Source organism: Haliaeetus albicilla, chromosome 11 (assembly GCF_947461875.1).
Source record: "Haliaeetus albicilla chromosome 11, bHalAlb1.1, whole genome shotgun sequence".
NCBI classification, from domain to species: Eukaryota; Metazoa; Chordata; class Aves; order Accipitriformes; family Accipitridae; genus Haliaeetus; species Haliaeetus albicilla.
This window is the reverse complement of record NC_091493.1, coordinates 18446819-18464755: the sequence shown is the minus strand read 5'-3', so window position 1 is coordinate 18464755 and position 17937 is coordinate 18446819. Positions and strand designations below refer to the sequence as shown.

The 17937-nt window shown below is 40.7% G+C and overlaps 1 protein-coding gene across 2 annotated transcripts in view; it reads right to left on the bottom strand.

Annotated features, from left to right (window-relative positions):
* Window positions 1-6022, bottom strand: part of SORBS1 (sorbin and SH3 domain containing 1) — a 179322-nt gene extending 173300 nt beyond the window's left edge. Inside the window, exon 1 of one of the 2 annotated variants that reach the window (XM_069796383.1) lies at window positions 5891-6022. The gene's annotated coding sequence lies outside the window, so the exon portion shown is untranslated. The remainder of the gene's footprint in view (window positions 1-5890) is intronic. The other variant, XM_069796384.1, reaches the window with a different exon arrangement.
* Between the last annotated feature and the right edge of the window lie 11915 nt (window positions 6023-17937).

Below are 17937 nucleotides of genomic sequence, written 5' to 3'. Positions count from 1 at the left end.
CAGCATCTAGGACCTGGGTCATCCTCCAAGGCACTATGTAGACACCGACAGATCACATTAGTCTTCCTGGCTTTTTCACCCCCTACGAAGCACTGGCTCAGCTGCCTCCTACCATAACCATACAAATCTCAATTCTGAATTAAGCAAAAGACTGCCAACCACACTTCAATATCCACAAGGTGTTTGTGGAGCTCAGTGCTGCATGACTGGCTACTTACTCTCTCAGTACAGCTTACGTTTTGTGACTGGCTTATTCCCAAAACACAAGAATGGTTTTTTCCATGAGGATTAGAGGTACTTCATGTGCAAATAAATTTCACCCAAGTTTTCAGAAAAATAAAGATTTGTAAAATCAACACTTTATTCCACAGAATTCTACAAAATTAGCCAATAAAGGGGAGTTGCAAGTACCACCACTGCAAAGACACGTCTTATTTGAACAACCACCACTTGCAAATAGTTTTCCATGGTATTTAGAGAGCTCATACAGAGCACACCACAAAGAACATGGAGAGTAGGACACAGACCTAGTACAATCTAGTGCTATCCCTTCCTTAATTAACACCAATGATAAATGCATACGTACCTATAAATTCACCTAGACTGGGACAGTTTTGTAAATATATCATTAACTACCATAAATGCTGTATAAGCTTTCAGATTAATTGATCTGAATATTTTTGAGATAACGACAGCTATAATTCCACATTATATTAAATAAGATTCTGTTCCAACGCAGGGCTCATTGCTTTTTCTTAGCTCTTCTAAACTGTGGGCTTGAGCTAAGTGAGGGCTAACGCTACCTTACATGACACTACTGCTATTGACATAGCTGGGAAAAATACCAAGTGCACTCCCTAAATCTGGCCTTTCTCTCTTAGGGCTTCACATGACTAACTGACCTGCTTGACTCGGAAGAACCATGCCTATGATTATAAAAGGCATTTGACTGTGAGGACCATTAGGCTTGGCCTTCCTGCAGGGCACCACTGGTGTCTCTTGTAATGGCAACGCTGCAAGCACTGGAAAGTGGGCTGAAACTCACAAAACTCATAATAATAACTGAACAACTGTTACTTTTGACCTTTAAATGCTAGGATCAATACAGACATAGAAACAAACAAAAATGGACTCATATTCTGTTATCAGCCTCCCTTCCCACACAGTCATCTTCATCCTAATTACGTTCATTCTGCTCCAGGAAAAATATAACTTCTGCTCCTTATGTGAATGAGTGTTGCAGTGTTTATTCAAAACCAGAATAGCCGTCTGGTCTTGGGGTGTATTTCATTCATATTATGTAAATAATTGATTCTTTGAAAGACCAGAATAGCTATAAATCAAACCTGTAGGCAAAACACGTTTTCACACATGCTGCTGTTTCCTGTTCTCCCATTTTGATGGAGGCATTGAAAACCCCCAGCCATTACAGTACTGAATAATCTTCTTTTGGTTCTCAGGATAAAGAGGAAGTGGAATTATTTCAGAAGTCTTCCTAACAAAGAACAATTTTAGCAACAGTTTGCTTTCTAAGATAAGGCCACTCACTCACATTCAAAGTTTTTATTGTTTATGAAGAGGGCAAACTTCAATAAACTGTTACAAGATTGGCTATGGATATAAAAGATAATTTCTTGTAGAAATTGCTTTACCTCTCCACATCTCATTTCCTTCAGCTGTAAAGTGATGGCAGAGTTGCCTGCCTATGCTGGCATCTGTAGATAAGAAACAGATTTAGTGCTACACTATAATTCTGCTGCTAGAGAGAGTTCACACAGGATATGCAACAAACTTGCCTAAAAATCAATCCAGATCATCTCCTCTTACTGTGAATGGGTAGGAAACCCAAATGCCCAGGTTTACATTGTACACATTAGACAGGTGTAAAAGTAAAGGAAGAGAGAGAGAATAAAAGACCGACTGACGTACAGGCATTCACACACCCAAATTTTGATATGAAGTGTCTGATCTGAGAGGCACATCACAAACCAGTTTTTCTACCTAATTATTCTTATCTAATACTATTTGTTTTTCTAAACACATTCCAATGAACAGCATCTATGATGCAGGAATCCAAAATTACATAATCATGCTTCATGATATCTTAGTGAGACCATGAGAAGGCATATATAAAAATGTATTATTCCTTCTAGTATTTAAATAGCATTTCTTTCTGAGATGGCACGTAGCGTCTGTTTTAGCAACACTCAGCAACCACGCACAACAACGTGAATGAGGCATAACTATATCTACTTAGCAGAGTTGTTATGGAGTGGCTGACCGTCACTATCTGAGCTGCAGTTTGGCATGGATCAATTTTCATGCAAAAAGAACTGCGGAGCGCTGAAGAACCCAAGCATGCATGGCATCAGTATGACACCTTCTTTGAAAGACACCTCCAGTAGCACATTTGCCTTTACTGTCGTGCTTGGATAAGCACTGTCTTAGCTGGGTGTGAAGACACGACATCATCACTTCCCAAACCCTCTCCTCTAACTGATCCAAATACCAAGTCAGTCCAAAACCTGCTTATATTGTGGCATGTAGAAGGGTCACACTACAGTTTGCACAGGAACAGAGGCTGAAATCATACTAAAGTCGAAGGTCACATTCATAAATCCCTATTTAGATATACAGACTAAGTGCCAATCCCCCAAGGAAAAGGAAAAAGTGAAGGGAGGCATACGGGTACCGAGTATTGTTGAAAACCCAGGCTTTTGTTAGGCTCCTACTTCAGAAATCTTGAGCAGCAAGTAAAAGCCCTAGCATATTCTTTTACACAATAAAAACAAAGAATAAAACAAGGTACCCATGACTGAGAACTTCAAAGGCCTGAATTAAAAACAATTTTCAAAGAACACTGAACATTATCCATGCTGCCAGTGCATTTCCCAATGCTGAATAAATCCAAAGCAAATATCTCACAAAAAAAGAAAGCTTTTCTGCTGAAAACTTCTTGTCCACTTTTAAAGGTGCAAGCAGTTTCCATAATCTTATAGGTAGCCTCTGCTCTGATACAAATTACGCTAAGCAATGAAAGTGCTGTCCCTGTCTTAACACTTGCACCACAAACAACACACGTTGTACAACCTAATTCCGTAATGCTCATTCACATATATAGCTCCACAGAAGTTAATGGGATTATGGAAGGGATTGAAGACATCAGGATCAGACCAACAGAACCTCTCTGGCTCATTGCAAAGGACTCAGCAAAGAGAGAAAACACAATGATTGTTCATCCATCTTAGGAGATATATACCATAGTCTTTGCTCAAAACAAACCAAACAAAAACATCAACAGCACTGCTTTGGTATCCCCACCTGCCCTGTTCTACAACAGACCACAGAGGCATTTAGTGAAGTTCAGGACCAGAAAACTGAAAAAACACCAAAGAAACATAGAGGAACAGATAATTGACCAGTGTAGCCCTCTGCTGCCATTAAGACAAAGCATTCTGTAGTAGTTTCATCAATGAATTAGCACACTGTATACAGTAACACATCAGAATAAATAAATTCTGTAACCAACATCTGCTGCCATCTCTTAATAGTGACCTGAGTGTCTGCATGCACATGCATGGCCCCAAGTACACACACAAAACACATTCTTAAAAATAGGACATGTAATTTGCATGAAGGTTTAACAAAGGTTTTTCCCCCAGATTCAAGCTTTGCAAAAACAGTAAACTCATAATTCAACATTTGCAGAGTACTTCAAAGTTTCTCTGAGCTCTCCTTCCCCCCCCCCCCCAAATATTTTCCCTCCCCTACAAACAGAAAACACAAGAAGAGACCTGTTTATCACATGACCTTCCTTTGGAGGAATCCTTACATTTGTACTCTCTGAATCACTTACATAGTAAAGAAAAAGGAAGCTGCAAATAATATTCACATGGAGCACACAATTCTTACCTTCCTGACTTTTAGGTTAGCCTTCTGGGCATGTGAAATTTATTAGGCACTGTTTCTTTCTTCTTGTACAGCTTAGGCATGAGCTTGTGTGTATGTTTCTGTTTATGACTACAAAAAATCTGATGTATTCCAAAAAAGGCACACTTGCTGTGTTTTGACTGCCTAAATATCACTACTTATATCTTTTTATGGTATTATCAATCAATATTGGCTTTATAGAACAGGATTATCTTTTAAATTAACTATTCCTATTTAAAGATAGTAAGTATACTTACTGAACAAGAAAATGGGAGTGTAAAAGAAATGGGAGTCATTAGGGACACTAATGTGACACATATGTATTTTCTGGATGTGTATATGTGCAGCAGAACCAACATGGTCCAGCCTTTAAAAGTCAGGAGATATAAACTCTGCTAGTAACCTTGAGCAAGCTAAACCTCCCCTTGCTTTCCCATACCTTTTAGGTAGAGAAGCTGTCTGGGACAGATACTGTTTCTTATTATGACATGGTAGCAACAAATACAAGAGAGAACAATCTTTCAGTAGCATAATCCGTAAAAATGAAATATTAATGTACCAAATATTGCCCCAGAACAGCAGCAGTAACAGCAGTACCAGGCAGAATAAAGAAGCAGCAACTACACGTAAGCAAACACTGATCTTTGGGTAGAAGAGTCAAGAGCACGTTCTGCTTAGAACAAATCCCACTAACAATCATCAGGCCTCCACTCTGATCCCCTTGATTTGGGAGCTACGGTGGATACCCATGCGTGGAAGTGTAGCAACCATGGCACTGACACGAGCACAGGGCACTTACTGATTAAAAATCAAACATGGGTAACAGCAGGAGCACAGGCAGTTTTGCTGAAATGAGATCTGCCCAGCAGGGCAGGCATGTCTTTTCTTCATTACCCTAACAGCCTAATAAATAAATAAGAGATGTGTCCATGGTAATCATGCTGGTGATTTTTTTTTTCCCTTCCTTTCCAAGACACCTTAGGAGAGAGGTAGCCATACCAGGGCTGCAGAATCTGATCTGTAAATAAAAAACTGAGACCTAAATGATAGTATTTAATTAAATACTTTCTGTGATAGTATTTAATTAAAACTACTGTGAATTCTCAGACAACCATCTATCATTCATCGGGCACTGGTGATACCTGAAGCTGCTGGCAATTATTTTTCATTCCTGAATTTCTTATGAAGAGACTGCAAGAGGTTTTTACACCTCCGCATAGAAGCACACAAAATAGAAATACTCAGGAACGACAGTGAGACTAACCAGTAGCCTCTTCTCCACTTAAAGACACAACGGTTTCATACCCTGCCATTCCCAGCTTCTGTTTTATCCAAACTACAGCAAGTGTCGGCTTCCTAAAGCACAGTATTCTCAGCATGTCACATGCAGGGCAGCATCCATGCACCGCTGACTTGGTAATTGCATTATCTGCAGCCACTGATGAATGAACAACCGTAATGCATACATCCTGGGTTTAGCTCTCTCGGGACAAGGAGATACAGACTCTCCATACCAGATTCACTCAGTTTGCTGAGTCCAAAGGCACACAGAAAATGCCCGTGTGCATTTCCTCTCATTTTAAAAGCAATGTTGTATTCTGCTCCCCCTTCCCACTGACAGGAAAATGACATTTCTATTTACAAGCATGCGAAACTCATTCCCAAATCTACTTCTCTGCATCTGTGATCGATTTTACCTGCAAAGAACAAGGCTTGAATAAAGGCTTGCAAAAATTGTGGTGTAACACCGACTGCCTCTCCAGATACTAGGAAAAAATAGAGAGGCGCTAATATCCCACAGCATAATGGCCCTTTAAAGAACACCTAGTCCTTATGGGTATAAATAATCGCAAGAATAAAATGGAGCCAAGGCGATTTTCATTGCGGGAGGGGGGGTAGGAATGGACCAGCTGCCAAAGCCCTGGCTATTCCGAAAAGTTAAACGCGCAGAGGAGCTTACCTTGGAGAAGCAGCGGCCGCCTCCGTGCCCGCCGAGACAGGACGCCGCAGCCCCGCTCGCCCGAGCCGTGCAGCCGCTGCTCCCCCGGCAGGCGGCGGCCGCTGATGGGCGCCGCCCCCCGCCCGACAGCGGCGCGGGAACCACCCGCTAGGCGCCGGCACGGAGCGAGCCCTTTTCACCAGCGCAACAGAAAAGGGGGGGGGGGGGGGGGGGAAGAGAGAGAGGAAAAAAAAGGAGAAAAAAGGGGGCTGCTCTTCCCAGTCGGGGAAAATAAACCAAACCCAAGGCCGAGGAAGCGGTGAGCGGAGCGGCCGGCAGCCCGGGAGCGGGGGGATGCAGCAGCCCCTCGCCCGACCTGTTGCCTGTGTCGGTCGCTGTTGGCTCCCGGGGTGGTGAAATTTGCTGAGGATTGAGGGCTTGGAAAGCCGTTCGTCGGTGCGGATAGGTACAAGGCTTAGCAAGCGGTAGATGAAGGGATTTTCAATGCAGCCATCGTTGTATTGATCGTATGTAATACAAATCACAGAAAAATAAGGAGAAAGATGAAGGAAGGGGAAAGAGATGACTCTGACTGGTAAATCACTGAATGCTTCATCTGGAAATAAAGATCAAATAGAGGAGAGGGGAAATCCCTAACAAATCCCCGTCTCATTCACCCTGCATTGCATGGGAGTAATATTACCATTTCGGTTTCATTAATGCTTAGGACACTACTCCTGGGTCAGCTTTGGTGCTCCGCAAAAGTGAGGGAAAGCCAGTCCATACTCAAGAGCATATGCACAAAACGCACAAAGGTACCAACCCACATAAGGCCTGACTGTGCCACCTTTGTCTAAGGAGGAAACGCAGTGGACATAGAGGGAATTTAATCCTTGGGCTGTCATGACATCTCATGTTCTTTTTTCACCTTCAGTGGTTACAGTTCTGGGTGGGGTTTTTTTCACCTTCAAAGTTCTTTTTGTCTTTAATATACTGACAGCCATAGGAATCTAGTTTATTTGTTTGTACTTGACTACTACCCACAAGATCAAAAATATCACCAAATAATTCAAACCAATTGCCAAAAGAAATTAATTAGATTTCAATCTATAAATTAGTTTGAGAAAAGATCAAATGTATTTTGGCTCCAATTGCCAGAAGACACAAAGGAAGTTTAGCACCAAACTTTGCTCCCTCTAAAAACACACTAACCTCTCAAGTGCAGCTGGAAAAACCTCCTTCATTTCAGAGAGATGAATACGTACAAAAGGCAGGCCTTCCAGATGGGGACCGGAAGTTTGCAGCAACGATCCCAAGCAGTCCTCCGCTTCTTGCAATCCCCAGGAGAGAGGAAAGTGACCGTCATCTCAGAGCAGAATGGACAGCCAGGAAATCTCAAACCTGAAATCCAGCTTGGGCAGAAAATAAATGTCTGTTTCTCTCTCATCCGACAGAGAAAAGGGTGACAAAATTTGTGGCATTCTGCCAAAACCATTGAACCCACTTAGGCACAAAACCTCATATTACCCAGACTGAATAGCATCAACGAGAAAAAAAAGGTTGAGATTTTATTCACTGATATTCCCACACTTCCAAAAAAAAAAAGACTCCCTGCATCATAACAATAGCAGTCTGAGAAAAACTCAAAGCAAGGCCTAGGCTTGACCTAATAGCTGAAATGCTCATTTTCAATTTAGAGACTTACTGAAATGCAAAATGTGTGCAAGCGTGCATGTGTATATACATCTCCATGCAAAAGAGGCAGAGCCCAGGATGCGCTGTAGGTAGACAGCCAGTTAATCATTGTAGCCTTGATCTCTCCTGACCTGTTCGGGGTCTGTAAGGGTTGTTTGCCTGTCTCTGCTCTTGAAACAGTGCTTCTAAGGACTAGCTCAAGTACCTTTAACTTAAGTAGATTGAGGATTTGCTAGTTTGTACCTGGACCCAGTAATGTCAATCCACCAATCTAGAATAGCTGTTCTGTTCCAGGCTCTTGCGTGGGGAAGGCAGACAGGTGCTTAGCAGGATAGGTTCATCTATCAGCCAGATCCACCAGCAGCACAAAGCAAAGCTGGCTGTGCCCTTCTACTGCATTAGCACCTCTCAGTGCAAGAAGTCCTAGACCATATTTTTATCTGCACTGTTAAAGTACCACTCCTGCTATGCTTAGAAAGATTATACAGTTGCTTATGGACCCTGTGCAGCACTACAAATGAATTGATGGGATCACAGGGAATGCATGAATGAAGGTCATTTCTGCTTGCAACGGAGGAGTCAGGTCTACTATGATACAAGCTTATAGCATTGACATGGCCACCAAACTAGTCCCACCCACAGCAGCAGGCTGTAGGTCAAACTGTGGAGAAACTAAGATTTTAACTGAAAGCATACTTACATACATGACCCAATTTTCAAAACCTGTTGAGCTTTTCTGAACATCCACCTAAATAAGAGCAGATATCTTCCAAAAAAACCAAGCCTGCACCATTTAGATCATACAGATAAAAAACTCATCAAACCATACTCAGCCTATCTTGGAGAAGCCAGCATTTCCTCTGTAACAGCAGAGGGCTTTGTACCTTACTGCTGTCAGCAGGTGACTTTACAGATGCCCATCTGCTAAGCGTTTTGTAAATAGCAAACATTTGTCTCCTGAAATGCCTCATCTTCCGGCTCCACTCAAAAGCAGGAAGCCTGCCTTCCTGCTTGTGCCCCTGCTGCATTAAAAAAGGCATGTAATTGACTGTTATGTTACTAGCAGCCAAGCCGGTAACATAACGGTCAGCCTAAGATGACATATGAACGTGAGAGCATGAACACAAGTATATAGCAGGGCCAATCATTTTGTTAGGAAGTGGACTCAGCCCTTCCTGCAAGGAGCTAAGTTACCAGAAGGAGCAAATCTTTCATCACAAAGTTACTGGTTTGAATTCAATGCAGATGCAGCTCAGGCTGAGTGAATTAATATTCCCCACAGGGATTGCATCTTCAGCAAACTGCCCCAGAGAGCAAGGAATTAGCTCTATTTTTCTCTTGAACGGTGTCTCTCAAGGACAAGTACAAGGAGGAAGCTAACACTGCCGATACTTCAGGTAGAGGCCTGTAAGAGCAACTGTCTAATAGCCTTCACAGTAAAAAATTGACAGGCATCCCTCTTTTTAAAGGGTTTATCCTGTGTGCAAATACAAAGACTGCACCACACTTAAAACGCCAAGACATTACCCAGATGCTTTGGAATTTTAATGCTAATCTAAATACCTTCACTGAAACAAGATAAATGTAACGGCTAAATAACTGGTATGAGAAAACAGAGATAAACAGATTACCGGGCAACACAGACAAAAAGCTTTCAAAAATGTATCAGAATCCTTCTTACTAGGAAGACTTTGGCTACACCACACATTTGCTTTTCCCGCCCCTCCTCTGAAATTTTGTACTGTGAGTTTAAAAAAAAAAAAGTGATCCTTCACTAGACAGCATTTCAGTCCACATGCTGGTTCCAGGAGCTGTGATACCTCCCTTGAAATTCTTCTGTGCACCCACAAACCATGTAGCTTGGTAGGTTCTTAATGACAAATGTTCACATGTAATAAATACATTGGCACAAATACTCCTAACTTACTGAAGTTTGTGGGACTTCTGTGATCATCTTTTATGATTATGAGAGTTTATCACATTGACCATGAAATTCCCAAACTGTGCCTCTAGATTATGTTGGAGGAGGCACACATTAGGTCTTTGCACAAACAGGCCCACTGCTGCCATTTAGTGCTGGAATGGGAATCCTCTGCATGAGCTGGCAGAGGAACTGGATGGGACAGAGCTTGCTAGCAGCATGATGGCAGTGATGTGAGAGGAAGAAAAATCCCTGCTTGACTCAAACCCATATAAACTTTCCACAGCACTAAAGCAACACCATCTTTATATTTGTAAAATAAATAAATTTTTAAAATAAAATCTGTGACATCACTGATCCCAAACCCTGCCATTGCCATAGTCTGAGCAAAAGTGCACTTCAAGGGTGAACTACCCCACTCTGTAAGACAGCAGCTTAGACAAAAAAATCCAGCGTTGCAGCTCAGGTCAGTCTCTCAGTGTCACGGCCTCAATGCAGGTATACTGACTCCAGGCCCCTCTTCTGGGCTCCCACCATTCACCATCACACATTCAAACCAGACACAAAGTCATGATGATTCTATGAAGGCATCCAGACAGAGCATCTGCAACATTTTCCAAAGGCAAAATCATAGAGTGTAGTGAAAGGGAAATTGTATTGACTTTTTGCATTGCTAACAAGGGATTTGCAAGCACACAGGCTATGTTTGTTCAACCAGTGTTGAAAAGAAAACCAGAATCATATGAAACATCCCTCTAATCCATGAACCCAGTGAACAGGATGGCCCCCGCTATTGTGTCAGTACATACGGCTTGGGGTCCTTAATCCTTCAAATTATTGGCATGGTGCACTTGTTCTGTGACAGCTCTTTCAGATCTTTTCCCATCTCTACTGTTTTGTTTTCTGCTTGAGTAAATAGTAGGGCAAAAGTGAGGCACATTTGTTTCTGCTGTCAGGAAGAATGGCCTGGATCTTCACTGTCCTGCTTTTTCTGCCAACATTCTATCTTGACTAACGTGCATGGGCTACTATCAAGGAAGGAGACTTCTACCATTTAGTCTTGTATGAAAAGTGCAGAATGGAAATGATGGCATGAAGTACAAAGCTGTCAAGGATGAGGACCAAAAATACAGAAAAAAAATTAAAAGCCAGACTCCACTTTATTTACATCACAGACCACCATTCATATCCATGGTGAGAAAATGCAAAGTGAACTAATTCCTTCCACTTTATAAACAGAGAAACTGAGGCAGAGAATGGCAATATGACCCTGGCCACCCCACAAACCAGTGGCAGAGCAGAGAAGAAATCTCAGGCTTTCTTAGTCCTAATTTTATCATGTACCCACTAGGCAGCACTGCCTTGTTTTTGCGTCAGAATCATTACAAATTATTAAACCAGGATTATGGTGATTTATAACACCTTTGCACAGACAAACAAGGGAAGCAGAGAAACTACACTGTGGAAAGGTTCAGCTATGAGGTCATCTTGAACAGCTCAGGGATTTTGTGTCAGGGTTTTCAACCTTGGCTGTGGTAAATGCTGCAGGCTCCCAGCTGATATGGGAGGGGTCAAGATAGCATTGTCTTCCTTTAGAAAAAAAGATTTGCAATTGTTCAATGAGCAGCCTTTATTTGTCCTCAAAAGACTCTGAGTTACTTTTAAACTGTTTTAGAGTCTCTGGAGAGTCCTACTACCTTTATTTTTATAATATAAATGGAACCACTGTAAACTATGATTCTTGTTGGTATTGATAGGTAAAAAGGGAAGAAAGCAGCATTCTGTTTGTGCTTTCTCTAGAGCCTCACTGGGCAGATAGGACAAAGATAACCTTGGCATCTGTTGTTATATTCCAAATCCCAGGAGGAATGAGGACTCTGAATGCTGGTTTAACACTTCTCTTGCTGGGCACTATGTAAAGGGAACAAGCAGGCTCTGCAAACCAAGACAGTTTTCTTCTGAGCAAAGATAAAGTTTTACTTTTCGTTCTCTGTCTTCCACCATCACAGCCTATTTCTTCTCTTTATCTGGTAGACAGGGTGGTATGGAGGAGGATGTATAGACATAATCATTCAGAGACCTGGCTTTGTTTCCAGCTTTGCCACTACTGCATGCAGCCCTGTAGAAAAACACTTGTCCACTCCATCACATTGCCTGTATTTCCAGCCCCTTCAATTTAATTAGGGGCTGCCACACATACCAGAGTCCACAGACATGTTCCCTGTCCCTAATGCAGAAAGTCAAGAAAGTTTTTATTTGTCTGAGTCTATTGCAGACCATATGTGCAAGAAATCCATGCTTCCTCAAAGGGAATGTCTTGCTGTGCAGTTGTGACAGGGTGTGTGGGCATATGTTTCTGCCTGGCTTAATTAATCATTAAACCATTTCAACAACTGATTCTTCTTCGGCAGGCTATGCAGTTCATATCTATTAATATATATCCACACATATACACACAGAGAACATAAAGCCATCTTTGTTAGTTAAACACAGCTCATAATTTTAACAGGTAATATTGTTATTCCCTGATAAGATATAGATAATGCTTAGAATAAGGTTTTCCATACAAATAGTAATAATTTATGAACCTGAAATGCTTTCCATAAATGCATTATAATGGCTACTTCAACTTTCTGTTGTGAAGAATAGTTCTGTCAACAGACTGGAATGTTTATGAGCAAATAATAACAACAACAACATTAAAGGGGTCTGAACAGAGTCCAAGTGCATTTCAGGTTTTGGTTTGAGCAATTCTAAACATAATTTTTCTTTCACTGATATGTTCTTATCTCTAATCAGAATCCATAGGGACATCCCATCTTAAAGAGGGATCAGATCTGACCTAGGGAACAACAAGCTTCATCAGTAAGGAGACTTCCCATCTATCTCTACAGGTAGCAAAATATGTTTATCTAGCTGGAAACTTAAGCTGGCACAATGCATAAAGTGTGCCAGACCACAGAAGTAAACAGTGAGGAAAATGCTAAGCAATCAATAAAATTATGCAATGTCCATGACTAGCTGTAAAAATATCTTCCTCAGATTGGCTGCCTTTCCTGTGATCCCCCTTTCCAAGATTTGATATTATTCCTACCTTAAAAGAGCAGAAATAGTCTGTGGCTCAGGACAATTTCTTCCCTTCCACTTATGGAAGAATTGAGAGGGGTCTTCTGCTCATTCTTACCCCACCCACTCTGGGAAAGGAGAGTGAAGAAATGAAAAAAAACTTAAAAGCCTGTAGGAGAAGGTGAGCTGTGTTGTTGGGGGCAGATTTTAAAAGTGAAATTGCTGAAATAATGTAGGTTTAGAGACAGATTTAACTGTTTACATGGACAAATGGAAAAGCAAAAGTGCAGGTGATGATAGATTTTTTTTTTTCCCCTTCATTCAGAACTATTTAAGGCTGATTGCTTTGGATGAAATACCAATCCAGCTTCTGTAACCTAATTTTTAATTTTAAATGCAAATTGAACTGAACAGATCTGGAAAAGTTCTGATATTTCTTTTAGGATTTCTGCCTTCTTTGCATTTCTTTATACTTGTTTTTAACCAAAAGATAGGTAAAGAGATGCTAAATCTAAACATCTTTGGAAATTAATAAAGCAAGAGAACCTAAGCTTGTAATACTTTAGACCAAGGCCCATCACCAAATCTCTGACCTGTGGATTCTTACTCAGCACCATTGGCAGCCAAGTTTATTTCTCAGTATTTTCACTTGTAAAACTGAAGTCTTGAAAACAACTTGGGAGAGTAACAAAGCACTTATTCTCTGCTGGGATTTAATTTGCTTTCTGTCTGTATTTCTGTCAACCATGAAGGAATCTTTATCTATCCCCAGGAAGCCTAAAACATTTGCAGTGTGAAGGAACAGAGCACAGCAACATTAAACAGAAACAAACAGAACTAGAAGCAAAGATAAGGTTGAGAAAAAAATAGCATTAGAGAAATCAGAAATCAGATTCCTTTATCTCTCCTTCATCATCGAGATTTAACCTTATACAGAACATTAGATCTAATTTCAGATCTATATTGCATAAAGAATCATAATAAATAGTGGTAAACTTAACAGTCAAAGAAATCATAATAGTCATCATCATCATAATCTTGCTTTCCATTAAAGGCTCTAAAGGCATTTTGGGAGCATCACTGAACTGATTTTCACAGTCCAGCTATTGCACACACCGATTTTTTTCAAATTTCTTTTTCATCAAAGAATAAATTAATATGGTGTGAGTACTCCCCCTCTCTGCCTTAAAATTTAAGCTAAACTAACCTGGAAAGCTTCACTCAAAAGCCCAACTCAAAACATCCTCTAGGGGACTTGTTTAAAGCTGCAGGATCCTTCTCCATTCCTATGCTCCCAAAGTACTCCAATTCCTACCAGGACAGCCTCTTATCCTAATGGGTGGACATTTAACGCGAAATGTCTATAATGCCAGGGACAGAGTAAAGTAGTACCTCCAGGTATTTGTCCTTTGACCAATCTACTTGAAGCTGGGAATGTTAACTCCTGCTGAGTCCCCGCCTGCCATGGGTAGCCTGCTTTCAGTACCCAGTTTAGTTGTAGGCTTTTGTATTCTTCATGGGAGATGTAAGCATAATGCCTTGTTGACTCATCCCCTTTCTCTTTCAATTCTCAAAACTATCAATGTAATCTGCACTCCGAAAATCAGGACTTTCTAGTCTTCTAAGTAGCCACCATCCCACTGAGGTAAATTAAGTGCTGCCCACAAACCTTAGGCACAGACTTGCTTCCCAGCAGCTGATCTACCAAGGGGCTTAGGCAAAGATACCAGTATTAAAGGCCTAGGACAGAGCACACATCCTGCTGTGTTCTGCTACATAGTCTATGTCTGTCTCAGTCTCAGGTTTAAAACTGATGAGTAAGAAGTAAGTTCTGTATATGGAATTCCTAATGTTCTGAAATACTTAAATAATATCAAGTCATTGGGCTAGCATTTGTTTGAAATAAACACGTACAAATTACGGAGAATTCCTGAAAGACATACCCTGAGTCACCGGGCTTTCACTGTGTTGTGGTTTAACCCCAGCCAGCAACTAAGCACCACACAGCTGCTCGCTCATCCCTCACGCTCCCTAGTGGGATGGGGTAGAGAATCGGGAAAAAAAAGTAAAACTCATGGGTTGAGATAAAGACAGTTTAATAGGACAGAAAGGAAGAAAACAATAAAAATTATAATAATAATAATGAAACTACAACAATAATAATAATAAAAGAACTGGAATATACAAAACAAGCAATGCACAATGCAATTGCTCACCACCCACCAAACAATGCCCAGTTAGTCCCTGAGCAGCAATCTGCCACCCCTCAGGCCAACTCCCCCCAGTTTATATACTGGACATGACATCACATGGTATGGAATATCCATTTGGCCAGTTTGGGTCAGCTGTCCTGGCTGTGTCCCCTCCCAACTTCTCATGCCCCTCCAGCCTTCTTGCTGGCTGGGCGTGAGATGCTGAAAAATCCTTCACTTAGTATAAAACACTACTTAGCAACAACTGAAAACATCAGTGTGTTATCAACATTCTTCTCATACTAAATCCAAAACATAACACTATACCAGCTACTAGGAAGAAAATTAACTCTATCCCAGATGAAACCAGGCCACACTGTTATTTGTTTACTGAATAAACCGCTCTACTCTGGGACTGTCAGTGCTTTATATTGTAAACACAAAGGTTCAAAGAGCCACATCTTTATGACATATACCTTATAAGCATGTAGAAATACTTCTGCTATTTAATTTGGGATACCCTTAATGACCAAGCTGGGAGTCAACTTTCCTTTGTAGCTTTCAAAGCAGTTTCAGATGGAAAGCAAAGCTCATTATTTCTGGGACTCAGAAGATTAAATGACTGGCACATAGTCTAACACCAAGACTTAGATCTGGGACAGAAATCCCGCTGTTCTGACTCCCAGTCTGAGGTCCTGTGCACCAGACACTGACTGCAAGATATAATCATTTCTCTTAACACAAATGAAGACATTTTTTGTATTGAATAGAATAGAACAGAATAGAAATCTGTCCTTTAATTCCTATGAATTACCCTGAAAACTCCTTTCATTATCTCCAAGCTATTAAAATAATCACAGTTTTATTTTGCAATCCCAACACTTCCATTAGTTGCTAGACTAGTGCTTTCCTTTGGGATTTCAAAGTATTTTAGGAAACCTATCTGTACAAAAGCCTTTGTCTGAGAATGTTTATCAATAGAAACCATATCTATGACACATAAATCAATAAACATTAAAAACACTTAATATGGTGCAGTTGAATAAGGGAGATACAGCTCTTACCCCTAAGGATTATGATTGCTACTACTGGGGTATTTCAGTGGTGTGTTTGGAGTATTGCCTCTGTGCTCAGACTGTTTTGAGACCATTCCTAACAAATAAGCAGCTTCCTTATTTAGCTGGCACCTTGCTTGACTGACCCTGATGGAACAGACAAAGGAAAAGAGACTGAGTATCATTTAGCCCGCATACTCCAGAAGTGATGAGAAGATGACAACATTTGGGACTACTGGGCAAAGCCTGGGAGTACTGATTTAGATGCTGGACTACAATGATGAATCTCCTGTGCCAAGTCAATCTGATTGCCATTATTACCCAGAAGCCTGGGGACAGATTTTTGTCTTCTGCATATTAACTAAGGGAATATGTGCAAATGTAACAAGCATTAAAACCATCAGTCATACAGCTTGACTTAATAAATGTATTTGGATATGGCATCAGTACCACTCCTGCTTTACTGGCTGTGCCAACCATTTTAAGAACACTGCCATGTGCCATTTTATTGCACTGTGTACAAGGAGTGTACTCTGTTTTTTTCTTCAACAAGAACTTTACTGTGATTGATATAAGTACACACTCGCTTGCAATTTTGATAGTCAGACACAGTCACCATCCAAGGTATGGACAAATATAAGCCAGCCAGGTATGTTCTTGTTTGAAAACCCACATATGTATGTAGGTATGTACATACGTATATTCTTGTTCCCATGCCACACAATGCATTATGTGAAAATCATTACACTTTGTGAACATCATCTTCTGGTGATGCTTGAAGCTACACAGATTAAAGAAATTGCTCTGCCTTCCACTGAGCATTTAATTTGCCTGAATGTTAGCTGTTATGATAAACAGATTGTAATGAATGTGGTCTTGGGAAATTTAATCCATTTCTCTGTTATTTCATTGCAGCTTGAGTCAGTAAAAAGTGCTTGGTCAAGGCTGTGGACAATTAACTGCCTATAGTAGAGAAAGACTTATCACTAGTTTCCTAGTGCTTCAAAAAAATAAAAAGACACACATCTCTTCATGAGTTGGGTACATCAACAGAGTCATCCCATGCCTTCACTGACTAGGCAAATACAGTCTTTGGCAGGAGGACAACAGTGCGATATAGACTACTGCAGTAGAATCAGAAAGAGGTCATATTGTATATGGTTTGCAGAAAATGTCAGATGTTAACTTAATTTGAATGCACTTTTCATGTAAATAGAAATTACTAGACTAGATGGTAATGGTCTAGGAAAGATGTTTTAAAAGGACTGTTGTCAATGACACACACTCTGCTAGATTGGGTTTTATGAGATTAACCTTCAAAGGTTCATAGAAGAAAATGCAATGTAAAAGGCTCACCTTGGCAAAAGGAATGGTGATCTGATGGCTACTCTGGAGAGCAACTTTCAACGTCAGGGTACAAATCCTGCCATTGTTGTCAGCATTTTTGATGGAGCAATATTTGTGAACATGTTGAAACCGGATGCTAGCAACACACTTAATGATGACGCTCCAAAATGTTTTGTCATACCTTTGAGTCACAGCAGCAGGATTGTAGGCTGAGCTGCTTCTGCTGCTGAAAGTCTCAATGCTCAGACTAGAAACAGGAAGGGAGAGGGAGTGAAAAGGTTTTCCAAACCCCTAGCACCAAGTTAGCAATAGCTCTGGCCCAAAAAGTTATGCAAGCTCTGTGCTGAACAGGGCCCAGATGGGTTTATGCACTTGATACTGGCACCTGAGTTTCCTTCACCCTCAGAACATGGACAGATTGAAAGCACACTGAGAAAGGCCAAAAGTAAGTGTTTGGTAACACTGAATTGCACTTCCCCAAGGGCCCCAATAGGGCATACAAAGCAAGCACAGAAGATTCGGAAAGACTTTATTGCTTCCTTATTCATTTTATGCTGCACTCTTCTGTAAATTTCTTTTTCTAGCATTTCTAAATATTTATAAAGCTGTATATACTCCTGAAACACAACATGTCTTCTTACGCATACACCAATCTGTGTTACTACTATTTGGAAAGAGAAAGAAAAGTCAGCTTATTATTATATAGATCAATTGCATTAGTAACATGCCACACAACATGTTAATTCTAATATTTTTACACAAACTTAATCCACTACAATTCATTGCTTTAGC